General features: G+C 42.9%; 1 pseudogene; it reads right to left on the bottom strand.

Moving 5' to 3' along the window:
* Positions 1-230: 230 nt before the first annotated feature.
* On the bottom strand, positions 231-15,246 carry LOC101039590 (oligosaccharyltransferase complex subunit OSTC pseudogene; annotated as a pseudogene).
* Between the last annotated feature and the right edge of the window lie 328 nt (positions 15,247-15,574).

The raw sequence follows: 15,574 nt of genomic DNA, 5'->3' as shown, positions 1-15,574 counted from the left end.
AACAAGAGGGAAACTCCGTCTAAAAAAAAAAAAAAAAAAAAAAAAAACGGTTAAGGGGGTTGTAAAAAATAATCACTTTATTTGATATTACAATTGTAGATATAGAGTACATTTTCTTTCAGAAATGAAAAATTAAAAAGAAAATACCACTCAACATCGTTGGCATAGCAATAGGTCAGCAGGAAAAAAAAATATTGTAATCTACTTGTCTCTTTAATACCAAGAAAAAATTCGACTCCAAGCTTCAATATGCTTCCTGTATTTTCACTGTATATTTCTTTTACTGCTGCTCTTCATCCTTTTCTATATTTCATATTAGAGGATTGGTACAGCCTTTAAACTTCATTGACCGGAGCAAATTCAGTATCCACTGATTTCTTCTCAAAGGCACTCTAACCCGTCAGGTAGCCCAGCAGTTTCATTCTCATGAATACTCTAGCCATGAAAAAACTCAATAGGATACAGAGGAATCCAATGAATAGAAGAAGAAATTCATTGAGTTTTGGGATATTTGGTGCATTCCATTGGTCCAGGATTATGAAACCTAAACCTCCCATTGTAAACAGGAAGCTGGATGCAAGCCCTTCCATAATACATTGTCCATTTACTCTGTAGGCCAAGAAAGCTACTGGCCTCTGATGCCCGTGTTCACCAGTCATAGAGTCAATACTTGGAGGTTCAACAATAACATCATAAATTATTCCTCCAGTGATGAGGAAGTAAGACACCACCACCAGAGCATACACAGTCATGGCTGAAGGCATGTGCAGCCAGGGTGACTTCTTCAGCTTCAGGTTGGGACATTTGAGTACTAAGAACAGGATGCAGTACTAATTCTCTATGTTGGTGGCAGCAAGCTAGCTATTTCTTTATTTATTTTGAGACAGAGTTTTATTCCTGTTGCCCAGGCTGGAATGCAATGGCACTATCTCGGCTCACCGCAACTTCTGCCTCCCATGTTCAAGCAATTCCCTGCCTCAGCCTCCTGAGTAGCTGGGATTACAAGTGCATACCACCATGCCTGGCTAATTTTTGTATTTTTAGTAGAGACGGGGTTTCACCATGTTGGTCAGGCTGGTCCTAAACTCTTGACCTCATGATTTACCTCCTCAGCCTCCCAAAGTGTGGATTACAAATGTGAGCCACCATCCCTGGCCTACATTTTATATATTAATACCACATTTGTCTAGAGGCCAAAGAATCATGAAGTAAGTATTCTAATTAGGAAAAACAGTTGACACCCCACCTACAATGATTAGTATAAAAATATTTTGGAAGGCCGGGTGTGGTGGCTCACCCCTGTAACCCCAGCACTTTGTGAGGCCAAGGTGGGTGGATCATGAGGTCAAGAAATCGAGACCATCCTGGTCAACATGGTGAAACCCCGTCTCTACTAAAAATACAAAAAATTAGCTGGGCGTGGTGGCGCGTGCCTGTAATCCCAGCTACTCAGGAGGCTGAGGCAGGAGAACTGCCTGAACCCAGGAGGCGGAGGTTGCGGTGAGCCGAGATCGCGCCATTGCACTCCAGCCTGGGTAACAAGAGTGAAACTCCGTCTCAAAAAAAAAAAAAAAAAGTTTTGCTTTTTTTTTTTTTTTTTTTTTTTAAAGAGTCTCACTCTGTCGCCCAGGCTGGAGTGCAGTGGTGTGCGATGTCAGCTCACTCCAATTTCTGCTTCCCGGGTTCAAGCAATTTTCATACCTCAGCCTCCTGAGTAGCTGGGATTACAGGCATATACACTGCACCTGGCTAATCTTTTGTATTTTCAGTAGAGACGGGTTTCACCATGTTGGCCAGGCTGGTCTTGAACTCCTGACCTCAGATGATCCACCCTCCTTGGCCTCCCTAAATGCTGGGATTACAGGCATGAGCCACTGTGCCCGGCCAATAACATTTTGCTTTTAAAATTCTGAGTGTATCCTAAGCACTTTGTTGTATCCATTAACAAATTCAATCATATGAAACAGATAGCATTTTCTTAATTAACTGATTTATTACATATATATACATATACATGTATTTTTAAGAGATGGGGTCTGCCTCTGTCATCCAGATTGTAGTACAGTGGCATGATAGATCATAGCTCACTGAAGCCTTGAACCCCTGGGTTGAAGTGATCCTCCTGCCTCAGCTTCCTCAGTATCTGGGATTACAGGTGTGTGCCACTTCGTGCAGCTGACAGATATTTTTATTTATTTATTTAGAGACTGAGTTTAGCTCTTGTTGCCCAGGCTGGAGTGCAATGGTGTGATCTTAACTCACTGCAACCTCTGCCTCCCAGATTCAAGAGATTCTCCTGCCTCAGCCTCCTGAGTAGCTGGTATTACAGGTGCCCACCACTACACCTGGCTAATTTTGTATTTTTAGTAGAGACGGGGTTTCTCCATGTTGGTCAAGCTGGTCTTGAACTTCTGACTGCAGGTGATCCGCCCACCTCAGCCTCCCAAAGTGTTAGGATTGTAGGCGTGACCCACTGCACCTGGCCAGATACTATTATTATACACACTTAATAGATAAGAAAACCGAGAAAGAAGTTTGAGCCTATGTTTTCCAATGTTATCTCCACTAGCTCATGTAGCAATTGCACCCTTGAAATGCAGCTTGTCTGAGTTGGGCTTGGTGGCTCACGCCTGTAATCCCAGCACTTTGGGAGGCCGAGGACGGTGGATCACTTGAGGTCAGGGGTTCAAGACCAGCCTGGCCAACATGGTGAAATCCCGTCTCTACTAAAAGCACAAAACTAGCCGGTTGTGGTGGCGGGCACCTTTAATATCAGCTACTCAGGAGGCTGAGGCAGGAGAATCAATTGAACTCAAGAGGCAGAGGTTGCAGTGAGCCAAGATCATACCACTGAGATCATACCACTGCACTCCAGCCTGGGTGACGGAGTAAGACTCTGTCTCAAAAAAATACAATTTAATTTTATTTTATTTATTTAATTTTATTTATTTATTTTTATTTTTATTTATTTTTATTTTTGAGACGGAGTTTCGCCCTTGTTACCCAGGCTGGAGTGCAATGGCGTGATCTCGGCTCACCGCAACCTCTGCCTCCTGGGTTCAGGCGATTCTCCTCCCTCAGCCTCCTGAGTGGCTGGGATTACAGTCATGCGCCACCATGCCCAGCTAATTTTTGTATTTTTAGTCGAGACGGGGTTTCACCATGTTGACCAGGATGGTCACGATATCTTGACCTCATAATCCACCCGCCTCGGCCTCCCGAAGTGCTGGGATTACAGGCTTGAGCCACCACGCCCGGCTTAATTTAATTTTAAAATATGGCTTGTCTGAATTGTGATCTAAGTGTAAAGCACACACTAGATTTCAAAGACTTTATATCCAGGCTGGAGTGCAATGGCGCGATCTCGGCTCACCACAACCTCCGCCTCCTGGGTTCAAGCAATTCTCATGCCTCAGCCTCCCTAGTAGCTGGGACTACAGGCATGTGCCACCATGCCCAGCTAATTTTTGTATTTTTAGTAGAGACGGGGTTTCACCATGTTGACCAGGATGGTCTCAATCTCTTGACCTCGTGATCCACCCGCCTTGGCCTCCCAAAGTGCTGGGATTACAGGCTTGAGCCACCGCTCCCAGCCTTTAAAAATTTTTAATTTCTTGCCGGGCACGGTGGCTCAAGCCTGTAATCCCAGCACTTTGGGAGGCCGAGGCGGGTGGATCACGAGGTCAAGAGATCGAGACCATCCTGGTCAACATGGTGAAACCCCGTCTCTACTAAAAATACAAAAAATTAGCTGGGCATGGTGGCACGTGCCTGTAATCCCAGCTACTCAGGAGGGTGAGGCAGGAGAATTGCCTGAACCCAGGAGGCGGAGGTTGCGGTGAGCCGAGATCGTGCCATTGCACTCCAGCCTGGGTAAGAAGAGCGAAACTCCGTCTCAAAAAAAAAAAAAAAAAAAAAAAAAAAAAAAATTAATTTATTATATGTCTCACATTATGCTTCTATGGGACAGAGCTGGTTTAAGCAAGTTGCCCGAGGTCACCTGCTAGTATCAGAGGCAGAGCTGGGACCAGGTGGTCTTAAAATATCTGCATTATAAGTTAATGCTAACCATATAATAAACTATTTTAATTATGTAACAATTAAAATATTAATAATTTGGTATATAAGGTACATTATGGTAACTTCTATACCGTAATTCCGGTAATTCTCATAGTACAGCTAGGCTTAACACATTATTTTCTAACAACTGGACATTTTGGAACCTTTCAGCTTTCCAAGTTGAGGTTAAGAAGGAAATGAAGATAGAATGTCCTCATTACGAATCTTTATGATAATTCAGAGAGGAAAACGTATCATTAATCTTTTGACAGTATATGTGTTTTAGTTTTCAAAAAATTACTTTTATAAGGAATTAATCTTATGTATAGCAGAGGAAAAAAAAAAAAAACAATAGGAAAAGCCCTTGCTTTAATGGAACCTGTATTCTGGCCAGTGGGCTATGAGTAAATAAATATACATCATATCAGGTGGTTATAAGGGCTATGAAGAAAAACAAAGCAGAGTAAGAGGACAGAGAATAACAGGGGAGTGAAGGCGGGGAATGGTGCTATTTTTAATAGGAGAATCTAAGAAGTCCTCTCTGTTATGCTGACATTTGCACAGGACCTAAATGAAGTGATGGAGCAAGGCTTGCAGTTATTTTGGGGAAGAGCATTCCAGGCAGAGGACAAGCAGGTGCAAATAACCTAAGACAAGAGCAAAAAGCTAATGTGGCTGGAGTGCTGTGATCCAGTAGAAGATGAGGTCAGAGGGGCCTGGGGTGGGGGTGGATACACAGGCCTGATGGTCCATCAGAAGGACTTTAGACTTCCTTGTGATTAACACTGAAAGTCACTTGGGGTTTTAGAAGGGAGGAGTGATTAAGTTCTGTCATTCTCTGCCTGCTTTATTGTGGATAGTTGTAGGTGGCAGAAATAGAAGTGGCAGTGCCAGTTAGATTCTATTGCAATGTTCCACTTAAGCAAGCATGGTAGTTTTAGACTATAATGGTACCAATGTTCAAAGTGAGAAAGGTCAGATTTGTGTTGTTTATGAAGGTAAGGCTGCGGGGTGCGGTGGCTCACACCTGTAATCCTAGCACTCTGGGAGGCCATGGTGGGTGGATCACCTGAGGTCAGGAGTTCAAGACCAGCCTGGCCATTATGCTGAAACCTCATCTTTAAAAAATTAATAAATTATAAAGTTAAAAAAATGAAGGTAAAGCTGACAGAATCTGAAGATGGATTGAATGTGAGGCATGGGGAAAAGATAACCAAGTGGCCTGAATGCACATGACTATCTTCTTTCATCTGTTCATTTGTTCATTTATTCTTTCAAATATTTATTTATCCAGTATTTCTGCATGCTAGCAGAATGCCAGTAAATGTGGTACATGCTGAGATCCACTTTCAGTCTAGTGGATCTTAGAAGCACATATTTCTTTTTTTTTTTTTTTTTTTTTTTGAGACGGAGTTTCGCTCTTGTTACCCAGGCTGGAGTGCAATGGCGCGATCTCGGCTCACGGCAACCTCCGCCTCCTGGGTTCAGGCAATTCTCCTGCCTCAGCCTCCTGAGTAGCTGGGATTACAGGCACGCGCCACCATGCCCAGCTAATTTTTGTATTTTTAGTAGAGACGGGATTTCACCATGTTGACCAGGATGGTCTCGATCTCCTGACCTCGTGATCTACCCCCCTCGGCCTCCCAAAGTGCTGGGATTACAGGCTTGAGCCATCGCGCCCGGCCCGGAAGCACATATTTCAAGAACATTTTTTTTTTCTGATTTTACTATCCACTGAAGATTTTTTTTTTTTTTTTTTTTTTTTTTTTTTTTTTTTTTGAGACGGAGTTTCGCTCTTGTTACCCAGGCTGGAGTGCAATGGCACGATCTCGGCTCACCGCAACCTCCGCCTCCTGGGTTCAGACAATTCTCCTGCCTCAGCCTCCTAAGTAGCTCGGATTACAGGCATGTGCCACCATGCCCAGCTACTTTTTTGTATGAGCCACTGTAAGCCTTAGGCTTTCATGGACTTTAGTTTTTAAAATGGTACTACATTTTACACACACACACACACACACACACACGCACACACACAGACACACACACACAAAGTTTTTTATTTTTTTTGAGACCGAGTTTCGCTCTTGTTACCCAGGCTGGAGTGCAATGGCGCGATCTCGGCTCAAGGCAACCTCCGCCTCCTGGGTTCAGACAATTCTCCTGCCTCAGCCTCCTGAGTAGCTGGGATTACAGGCATGATGTGCCACCATGCCCAGCTAATTTTTTTGTATTTTTAGTGGAGACGGGGTTTCACCATGTTGACCAGGATGGTCTCGATCTCTTGACATCGTGATCCACCTGCCTCGGCTTCCCAAAGTGCTGGGATTACAGGCTTGAGCCACCGCGCCCGGCCCAAGTTTGTATTTTTTTTTTTTTTTTTTTTTTTTTTAGTAGAGACAGGGTTTCTCCGTGTTAGGCAGTTAGGCAGGCTGGTCTCAAACTCCTGACCTCGTGATTCGCCCACTTCTGCCTCCCAAAGTGCTGGGATTATGGGCATGAGCCACCGTGCACCGCCCTCTTTCCATTAATTTTTTTTTTTTTTTTTTTTTTTGAGGTAGGGTCTCACTCTGTTGCTAGGCACCAGGTTGGAATGCAGTCGCACGATCTTGGCTCACTGCAACCTCCGCCTCCTGGGTTCAAGCAATTCTCCTGCCTCAGCCTCCCAAGTAGCTGGGACTGCAGGTGCATGCCACCATGCCCGGCTAACTTTTTTTTTTTTTTTTTTTTTTTTTAAGATGGGGGTTTCACCATCATGGCCAGGCTGGTCTTGAACTCCTGACCTCAGGTGATCCACCCACCTCAACCTCCCAAAGAACTTTTGTATTTTTAATAGAGACACGGTTTCATCATGTTGGCCAGGATGGTCTCCATCTCTTGACCTCGTGACTCGCCCACCTCGGCCTCCCAAAGTGCTGGGATTACAGATGTGAGCCGTCGCGCCCGGCATTTATTTATTTAGAGATAAGTGTTGGTTAATGGTGAAATAAAATTAAATCTATTAAGAAATCAGGCTGGGCGCGGTGGCTCAACCTTGTAATCCCAGCACTTTGGGAGGCCGAGGAGGGTGGATTACGAGGTCAAGAGATCGAGACCATCCTGGTCAACATGGTGAAACCCCGTCTCTACTAAAAATACAAAAAATTAGCTGGACATGGTGGCGTGTGCCTGTAGTCCCAGCTACTTAGGAGGCTGAGGCAGGAGAATTGCCTGAACCCAGGAGGTGGAGGTTGCGGTGAGCCCAGATCGCGCCATTGCACTCCAGCCTGGGTAACAAGAGCGAAACTCCGTCTCAAACAACAACAACAAAAAAACAAACAAACAGCGTCAGGGTGCATGCCTGTAATCCCAGCTACTTGGGGAGGCGGAGGCAGGAGAATCGCTTGAACCTGGGAGGCTGAGGTTGCAGTCAGCAGAGATTGCGCCATTGTACTCCAGCCTGGGCAACAAGAGCAAAACTTCATCTTTTTTTTTTTTTTTTTTTTGGCAAAACTTCATCTAAAAAAAAAAAAAAAATTACTGGAACAAGATCCACCAGGCGTTTATCAGTCACTGTGACTGGGTGGTGGAACTGAGTAAACTGATTTCCAATTTTTAACTTTGTGTATTCCTAAATTTTTTTTTTTTTTTTTGTGACGGAGTCTCACTCTGTTACCCAGGCTGGAGTGCAATGGCATTTTTTAATGCTCAGATTATTTTTATTTTTTAAAACTTACTTGTATTTCCACTATAAATACAATTTTTGCATCCTGACTTATTCATTTAAACTTTCTCCCCATAAAGTCTTAATAAACATACCTTTTTGATGATTGTAAAAATTCTATGGAATAGGCCGGGCGCGGTGGCTCAAGCCTGTAATCCCAGCACTTTGGGAGGCCGAGGCGGGTGGATCACGAGGTCGACAGATCGAGACCATCCTGGTCAACATGGTGAAACCCCGTCTCTACTAAAAATACAAAAAATTAGCTGGGCATGGTGGCATGTGCCTGTAATCCCAGCTACTCAGGAGGCTGAGGCAGGAGAATTGCTTGAACCCAGGAGGCGGAGGTTGCGGTGAGCCGAGATCTTGCCATTGCACTCCAGCCTGGGTAACGAGAACAAAACTCCGTCTCAAAAAAAAAAAAAAAATTATATGGAATAAACGAATAAATGAACAAGTAAAAGAAATCCTCAGCTGTAAAGAAGGATGGCCGGGCGCGGTGGCTCAAGCCTGTAATCCCAGCACTTTGGGAGGCCGAGGCGGGTGGATCATGAGGTCAAGAGATCGAGACCATCCTGGTCAACATGGTGAAACCCCGTCTCTACTAAAAATACAAAAAATTAGCTGGGCATGGTGGTGCGTGCCTGTAATCCCAGCTACTCAGGAGACTGAGGCAGTAGAAGTGCCTGAACCCAGGAGGGGGAGGTTGCGGTGAGCCGAGATTGCGCCATTGCACTCCAGCCTGGGTAGCAAGAGTGAAACTCCGTATCAAAAAAAAAAAAAAAAGAAGGATGCCGATGGTAATAATGGCACCTTTCTTGGCCGTCAATTTAAGGATGGGTAACGGAGTGCTTAGCACAGCATCTAGCACATTGTATGTACAACAGATGAGAACCAGTTTTACTTTCTCTCTTACCCAATTTCTTTCATCTGTTTATTTATTCATTTTCTGTGGAATTTACTTGGATAGTAATATGATCTATCTTTGACTATTGTTGACCCATCCATCACAGAGTTTAAGTTGATCTGGGAAGCTAAGTGGATGTCGTACTCTTCTCTTAGCACTCCATGAAGTTCACTGCACAGACTTTCCCAAAGAGCTGAGGTGGGTTTGCAGAAGCCTCCATACCAGATCCTCTACAGGTTTTCCTTAACTATTCACCTATTGTTTTGAGCATCTGTAATAATATATTGGTGCTGCATCTGTCCTAACACAGCCTTTCCAAGTTATTTGTTAGCTTTTCACCTTAAATATTGGTAAGTCATCATTTATGCATATTTTAAAATTAAAAATAATCTTTTATAATTATTAAAAAGGAAATACATGTTCACTTAAGAATGTTTTAAAATGACAAAAAAAGAAAGAAATCTAAGTGCTGTAATGCAAGCAAAAACACCAACTCCTAGCACATACCATTATATCCTTTCTCTTTTATGTACATGTATGAATATATATGTCCCTTGAACTTCACCTCTACTTGTCCCTGTTGCTTGTCATAAAAAAATGGAGAGAACCCACAATTTTCATTTTGGAAAAAAAACAAAAGGGGCATTCTTGAATTAAGGTTTCATATTTTGGTGATGTTTTTCTCAGAGAGGTTTAGGAAACCTTACCTATTTAGTTTAGGGGACAAAAAAGAAAGTGAGGGAAGGTTGATACTGAATATAAAAGAAAGTAGAAAAAGAAAGTCGGCCGGGCGCAGTGACTCAAGCCTGTAATCCCAGCACTTTGGGAGGCCGAGGCGGGTGGATCACGAGGTCAAGAGATCGAGACCATCCTGGTCAACATGGTGAAACCCCGTCTCTACTAAAAATACAAAAAATTAGCTGGGCATGGTGGCACGTGCCTGTAATCCCAGCTACTCAGGAGGCTGAGGCAGGAGAATTACCTGAACCCAGGAGGCGGAGGTTGCGGTGAGCCGAGATCGCCCCATTGCACTCCAGCCTGGGTAACAAGAGCGAAACTCCGTCTCAAAAAAAAAAAAAAAGAAAAAGAAAAGAAAAGAAAAAGAAAGTCAAGGTTGGTAGGGCATGGTGGCTCACACCTGTAATCCCAGCACTTTGGGAGGCCGAGGCGAGTGGATTACCTGAGGTCTGGAGTTCAAGACCAGCCTCACCAACATGGAGAAACCCCATCTCTATTAAAAATACAAAATTAGGGGCCGGGCGCGGTGGCTCAAGCCTGTAATCCCAGCACTTTGGGAGGCCGAGGCAGGTGGATCACGAGGTCAAGTGATCGAGACCATCCTGGTCAACATGGTGAAACCCCGTCTCTACTAAAAATACAAAAAAGTAGCTGGGCATGGTGGCATATGCCTGTAATCCAAGCTACTCAGGAGGCTGAGGCAGGAGAATTGCCTGAACCCAGGAGGCGGAGGTTGCGGTGAGCCGAGATCGCGCCATTGCACTCCAGCCTGGGTAACAAGAGCGAAACTCCGTCTCAAAAAAAAAAAAAAAAAAAAAAAAAAATACAAAATTAGCCAGGTGTGGTGGTGTATGCCTGTAATCCCAGCTACTTGGGAGGCCGAGACAAGAAAATCTCTTGAACCCAGGAGGCAGAGATTGCTGTGAGCCATTGCACTCCAGCTTGGGCAACAAGAGCAAATCTCAAAAAAAAAAAAAAAAAGAAAAAAAGAAAAAAGAAAAAAAAGAAAGTCAAGGTTAAAGAGGAAGGACAGGTTTCAGAGGCACATGTTTCTTCTTACTCAGTCCTCAGCTGCTGTTGCTTCTCATCTTGCATTTGGACCCCTGCCCAACAAGAAGTGCCTGCCCTTTACCTCCCTCCTCCATCCTGCCCTTGAGACCCACATTAAGACATGCTGAGGTTCAACTCCCACTCTTCCTACTAACCCTACAACAAAAATGTCCAAGACATTCCAGCAAGTGTTGCTTTCTTAGGATTGCTAGTAATTAGTATTGCCTTAGGGAGCTTTCTTGTGTTTGGGCAACATTTTTACCTCAATAAAAGATCAAAGAGATTTCTCCCCACAGTGATTCCAATTTAAATAGTTTAATTGTGTTTAATGTTCCACAATAATGAAACTATATATAGACTGTATGCTTGATATTGAATTCTATTTTTTTTCTCAGTGATTCTTGCTGTGATCTTTTTTTTTTTTTTTAAATGTTACCATTTGTGCTGGTAAAACATGCATGAGCTTTAACGTTGGATAAACTTGAAATCTTACACCTGACTTTGCAACTTATTAGTTGTAAGAATTTCATCAAACAATTTTACTTCTTGAAGTTTCAATTTCCTTAGGCAAAATGGGGCTAACAATATATAACTCCAAGTGTAAAAGTTAAATGAAATAATATATTCCAAAGAATTAATACAGTGCCAAGGAGATCGATTTTTAAACCCTTGTTTCTTCTCTCCCTCTCTCTTTCTCTCTCTCTCTCTCTCTCTCTCTCTCTCTCTCTGTGTGTGTGTGTGTGTGTGTGTGTGTGTATGTGTGTGTGTGAGACGGAGTCTCATTCTTTCGCCCAGGCTAGAGTGCAGTGGCGTGATCTCAGCTCACTGCAACCTCTGTCCGCCAGGTTCCAGAGATTCTCCTGCCTCAGCCTCCCGAGTAGCTCAAATTATAGGCACCTGCCACCGTGCCCAGCTAATTTTGGTATTTTTAGTAGAAATGGGGTTTCACCATCTTGGCCAGGCTGGTCTTGATCTCCTGACCTCATGACTCACCCGCCTCATCCTCCCAAAGTGCTGGGGTTACAGGTGTAAGCCACCCTGCCCGGCCCAACCCTTGTTTCTTATCAGACCTAGAATGGTGTTTCATGGGTATTTGTTCCAAGTGAATTAAATAGATGAGCACATAAACATGAGTTTAAAAAGAGAGAGAGAGAGAGAGAGAGAGAGAGAGAGTCTCTGACACTGATGACTAATGCAAGTCCGATACAACTTTGCTGTCAATTCAATCATGCAGGCTCCATGGCAGCATGCTGCAAAATTCCTGGATCTGGGTACTACTGGTCATTCCAGGCTGGTCTCAAACTCCTGACTTTGTGATCCACCCACCTCGGCCTCCCAAAGGGCTGGGATTACAGGAGTGAGTCACCGCACCCAGCAAGAGACTGTCAATAGAAATCTTCGTTCCAGCAAAGAATTTAGAAAGGGAAAAAAAGAAAAAGAATTACTCTCATCCAAGACGTGTACATAGCATTGAATGCATATGAAGTGCTAAAATTGGACAGCATTTTTTAAAATTGTGAGTTAGCAATGATGGTTTCCTCTTTAATGATGGGTTTACGGTAAGAATAATATTTCTGGAACAACATAATCTAAAACTTTTTCTTATATTACCTCTTTTCTGTAAAGAGTAGCATAACTCCCACATCACCAGCAAAATTCAGGGCACTGCATGGCTGCTCTTATCTGTAGGCAGGGGAAGAGAGAAAGTGAAATGATTCAGGAGAAAGACATGCCCTACGGAAAAGTATCATCCTATCCCTGAAATTATGTTTCAGAATCTCCTTGTAAAATGTTTATTCCAGATGGGCGCAGTGGCTCACACCTATAATCCCAGCACTTTGGGAAGCCGAGATGGTCAGATTACCTGAGGTTGGGAGTTCAGGACAGCCTGACTAACATGGAAAAACCCCATCTCTACTAAAATACAAAATTAGCCAGGCATGGTGGCGCATGCCTGTAATCCCAGCTACTATGGAGGCTGAGGCAGATGAATTGCTTGAACACGGGAGGCAGAGGTTGTGATGAGCCTAGATCATGTCATTGCACATCCTGGGCAATAAGAGCGAAACTCTGGCTCACAAAAAAAGAAAAAAAAAAAAGTTTAAGACAGAGCCTGCACATATTAATTGTTCAATATAAGATGGCTATTTCTATTACCATTATATTAAACATAATAATATAGTCATTATTGGGCCGGGCGCGGTGGCTCACGCCTGTAATCCCAGCACTTTGGGAAGCCGAGGCGGGTGGATCACGAGGTCAAGAGATCGAGACCATCCTGGTCAACATGGTGAAACACCATCTCTACTAAAAATACAAAAAATTAGCTGGGCATGGTGGCGCATGCCTGTAATCCCAGCTACTCGGGAGGCTGAGGCAGGAGAATTGCCTGAACCCAGGAGGTGGAGGTTGCGGTGAGCCGAGATCGCGCCATTGCACTCCAGCCTGGGTAACAAGAGCGAAACTCTGTCTCAAAATATATATACATACATATATATATATATGTATTATATATATACACATACATACATATATATTCTATATATATATACATACATATATATGTATTATATATATACATACATACATATATATGTATTTTATATATATACATAATACATATATATGTATTATATATATAATACATACATATATATATGTATATATATATATAGTCATTATTTTATCTCTACAACTTTGCAGTCCTGGGAAGGACCATACCTTAAGCTGCTTTAGACCATGTCATTCCGATGAAAACCTTCCAGTGGTTTCTCATCTCCCTCAGAATCAAAATAAAATTTTTTGCAATGAGCCCCAAGGTCCTGTATCATCTGACCTCCAGGACTCTGGCCTCATTTCCTACCACCCACTTTCTTGTTTATGCCACACCAGCTATGTTGAACTCCTTACTGCATCTCAGGAAAGAAGGCACACTCACGCCTCAGGGCCTTTGCTCTTGCTATCCTTGGGCCTGAAGATCTTCTCTCAAATCCTACTGCAAATAGTTCTCTATCTTACCTCCTTCAGGTCTTTGCTCAAATGCTATCTTCTAAGCAAGACCAAACTCTAGGTTAACTAGTTAAACTTGCAACATCACACACACCATTCCTTTGAACTCGCTATTACTCTTTGTATTTTGTTGTTATTGTTGTTTTTTGAGATAGAGTCTTGCTCTGTTGCCTAGACTGGAGTGCAGTGACACAATCTCGGCTCACTGCAACCTCCCAGGTTCAAGCCATTCTCCCGCCTCAGACTCCTGAGTAGCTGGTATTACAGGCATGGATCACCACACAGACACACACATATATATATACAGTATTTTTAGTAAAGGCGGGGTTTCACCATGTTGGCCAGGCTGGTCTCGAACTGCTGACCTCAGATGATCCACCTGCCTCTGCCTTCCAAAGTGCTGGGATTATAGGTGTGAGCCATTGCACCTGTCCCCCATTACCCTTTGGGTTTGTTTTGCTTTTGAGACAGAGTTTTACTCTTGTTGCTCAGGCTGGAGTGCAATGGCATGATCTTGGCTCATTGCAACCTCTGCCTCCCGGTTTCAAGCAATTTTCCTGCCTCAGCCTCCTGAGTAGCTAGGATTACAGGCATGCACCACCATGCCTGGCTAATTTTTTTTTTTATTTTTAGTAGAGATGAGGTTTCTTCATGTTGGTCAGGCTGGTCTTGAACTCCCGACCTCAGATGATCCACCCGCTTCGGCCTCCCAAGGTGTTGGGATTACAGGCATGAGCCACCGTGCCTGGCCCCCCATTACCATTTGTACTAGTCAGAGCTCTCTTAGAGGGACAGAACTAATATTATATATATGAGTTTATTAAGTATTAACCTACACAATCACAAGCTCCTTTCTATTTTTATTTTTCTACATAGCCTGTACTATCATCTGATATAATAATACGTATACATGTATTCATCTGTTTATTGCTATCTCCCAACACTAGAGTAAAAGCTCAGTGAGGGTAGATCTATTATTTTGTTACTGATGCTTGGCCCCGATAGTTGCATATTAAATATTGACTAAATGAATGAATGAATGAATGATACCTCTATCTTGTAATGGAAGATTTAGGAAAGTATTTTAATAAAAATACAATCATGTGGGGGACATGAGAATCAGCGTGACACCACTCAAGGAGGTGAAGGACTCACAACGAAGAAGTCTTAGAGGTCTAAAGACAAATTTGTCTATTTGATTATTTTGCAGAGGGCTAACCCTCTTCACTGGGTCAGCAACAATACTGCATTAATTTGGGCAATTGAAGAAAACCTAAACCTCCTCTCAGAAGTTCTATTGTTTTTTAAAAACCCATTCGTGGCCAATTCTCATTCATGTTAATAGAGCTCTCCTTTTCCTTTAAGGGAAGCAAAGCCAAAAAAAGTTGCTTCAAGGGCCCAGAAAGGAACAACTACCTAAATATAGACACATCGTACTGTAAGAAATAAAGACCGTCTAACTCTGCCAAAATAAGATCCCATCAATGAGGAACATATTATGTTGTTCCTGATTTCAACCTTGACATAGGAAAATTTAAGAAACAGATTTGTAATTCTCTATTGCTAATGTAATAATTAGAAATCATAAATGATCCGGTATTTGGACTGTCCTTTCAAAGAGCAACCTGGATATTTAAAGTCAGGGACTACGTGACTCCAGATAAAAATATACTGTATCATACTGGAAGCTATGTATGTCTTCCCAGCTGCCGCAGGAACATTTGTCATGTGGTGACAGCATTCTTCTCACGTCCGATAGCTCGCACACTCTCAAACCAGTGTGCATACCCTTTGCTATAGTTTCTGTGTCTTTGTAAAGTCAGTTTTCAAGAACCTTTGAGACAACATCAGGAAGGTGTTAAACCTCCTCTTGCTTTTTCAGACCACTGCAAAGTTAGGGATAAAATCAGCAGAGATTACATGTCAATGATATGCAGTTTGAGGCTAGAGCTATAGTGAAACTAAACACTTTAAGTGGGTGCAGAGTCTCACAATGCTAGGATTAAACATTCGCTTTGGATAGTAAGGAAAGCAGAGACATTAAAAAATTGCTCTGGAAAACTTTTTTTATTTTTGAGAGAGTCTCGCTCTGTCTCCCAGGCTGGAATGCAGTG

This window comes from Saimiri boliviensis, chromosome 3, assembly GCF_048565385.1.
Source record: "Saimiri boliviensis isolate mSaiBol1 chromosome 3, mSaiBol1.pri, whole genome shotgun sequence".
NCBI lineage: Eukaryota > Metazoa > Chordata > Mammalia > Primates > Cebidae > Saimiri > Saimiri boliviensis.
Note: the sequence above shows the minus strand (reverse complement) of the source record. Positions and strands in the feature narration are given on the sequence as shown.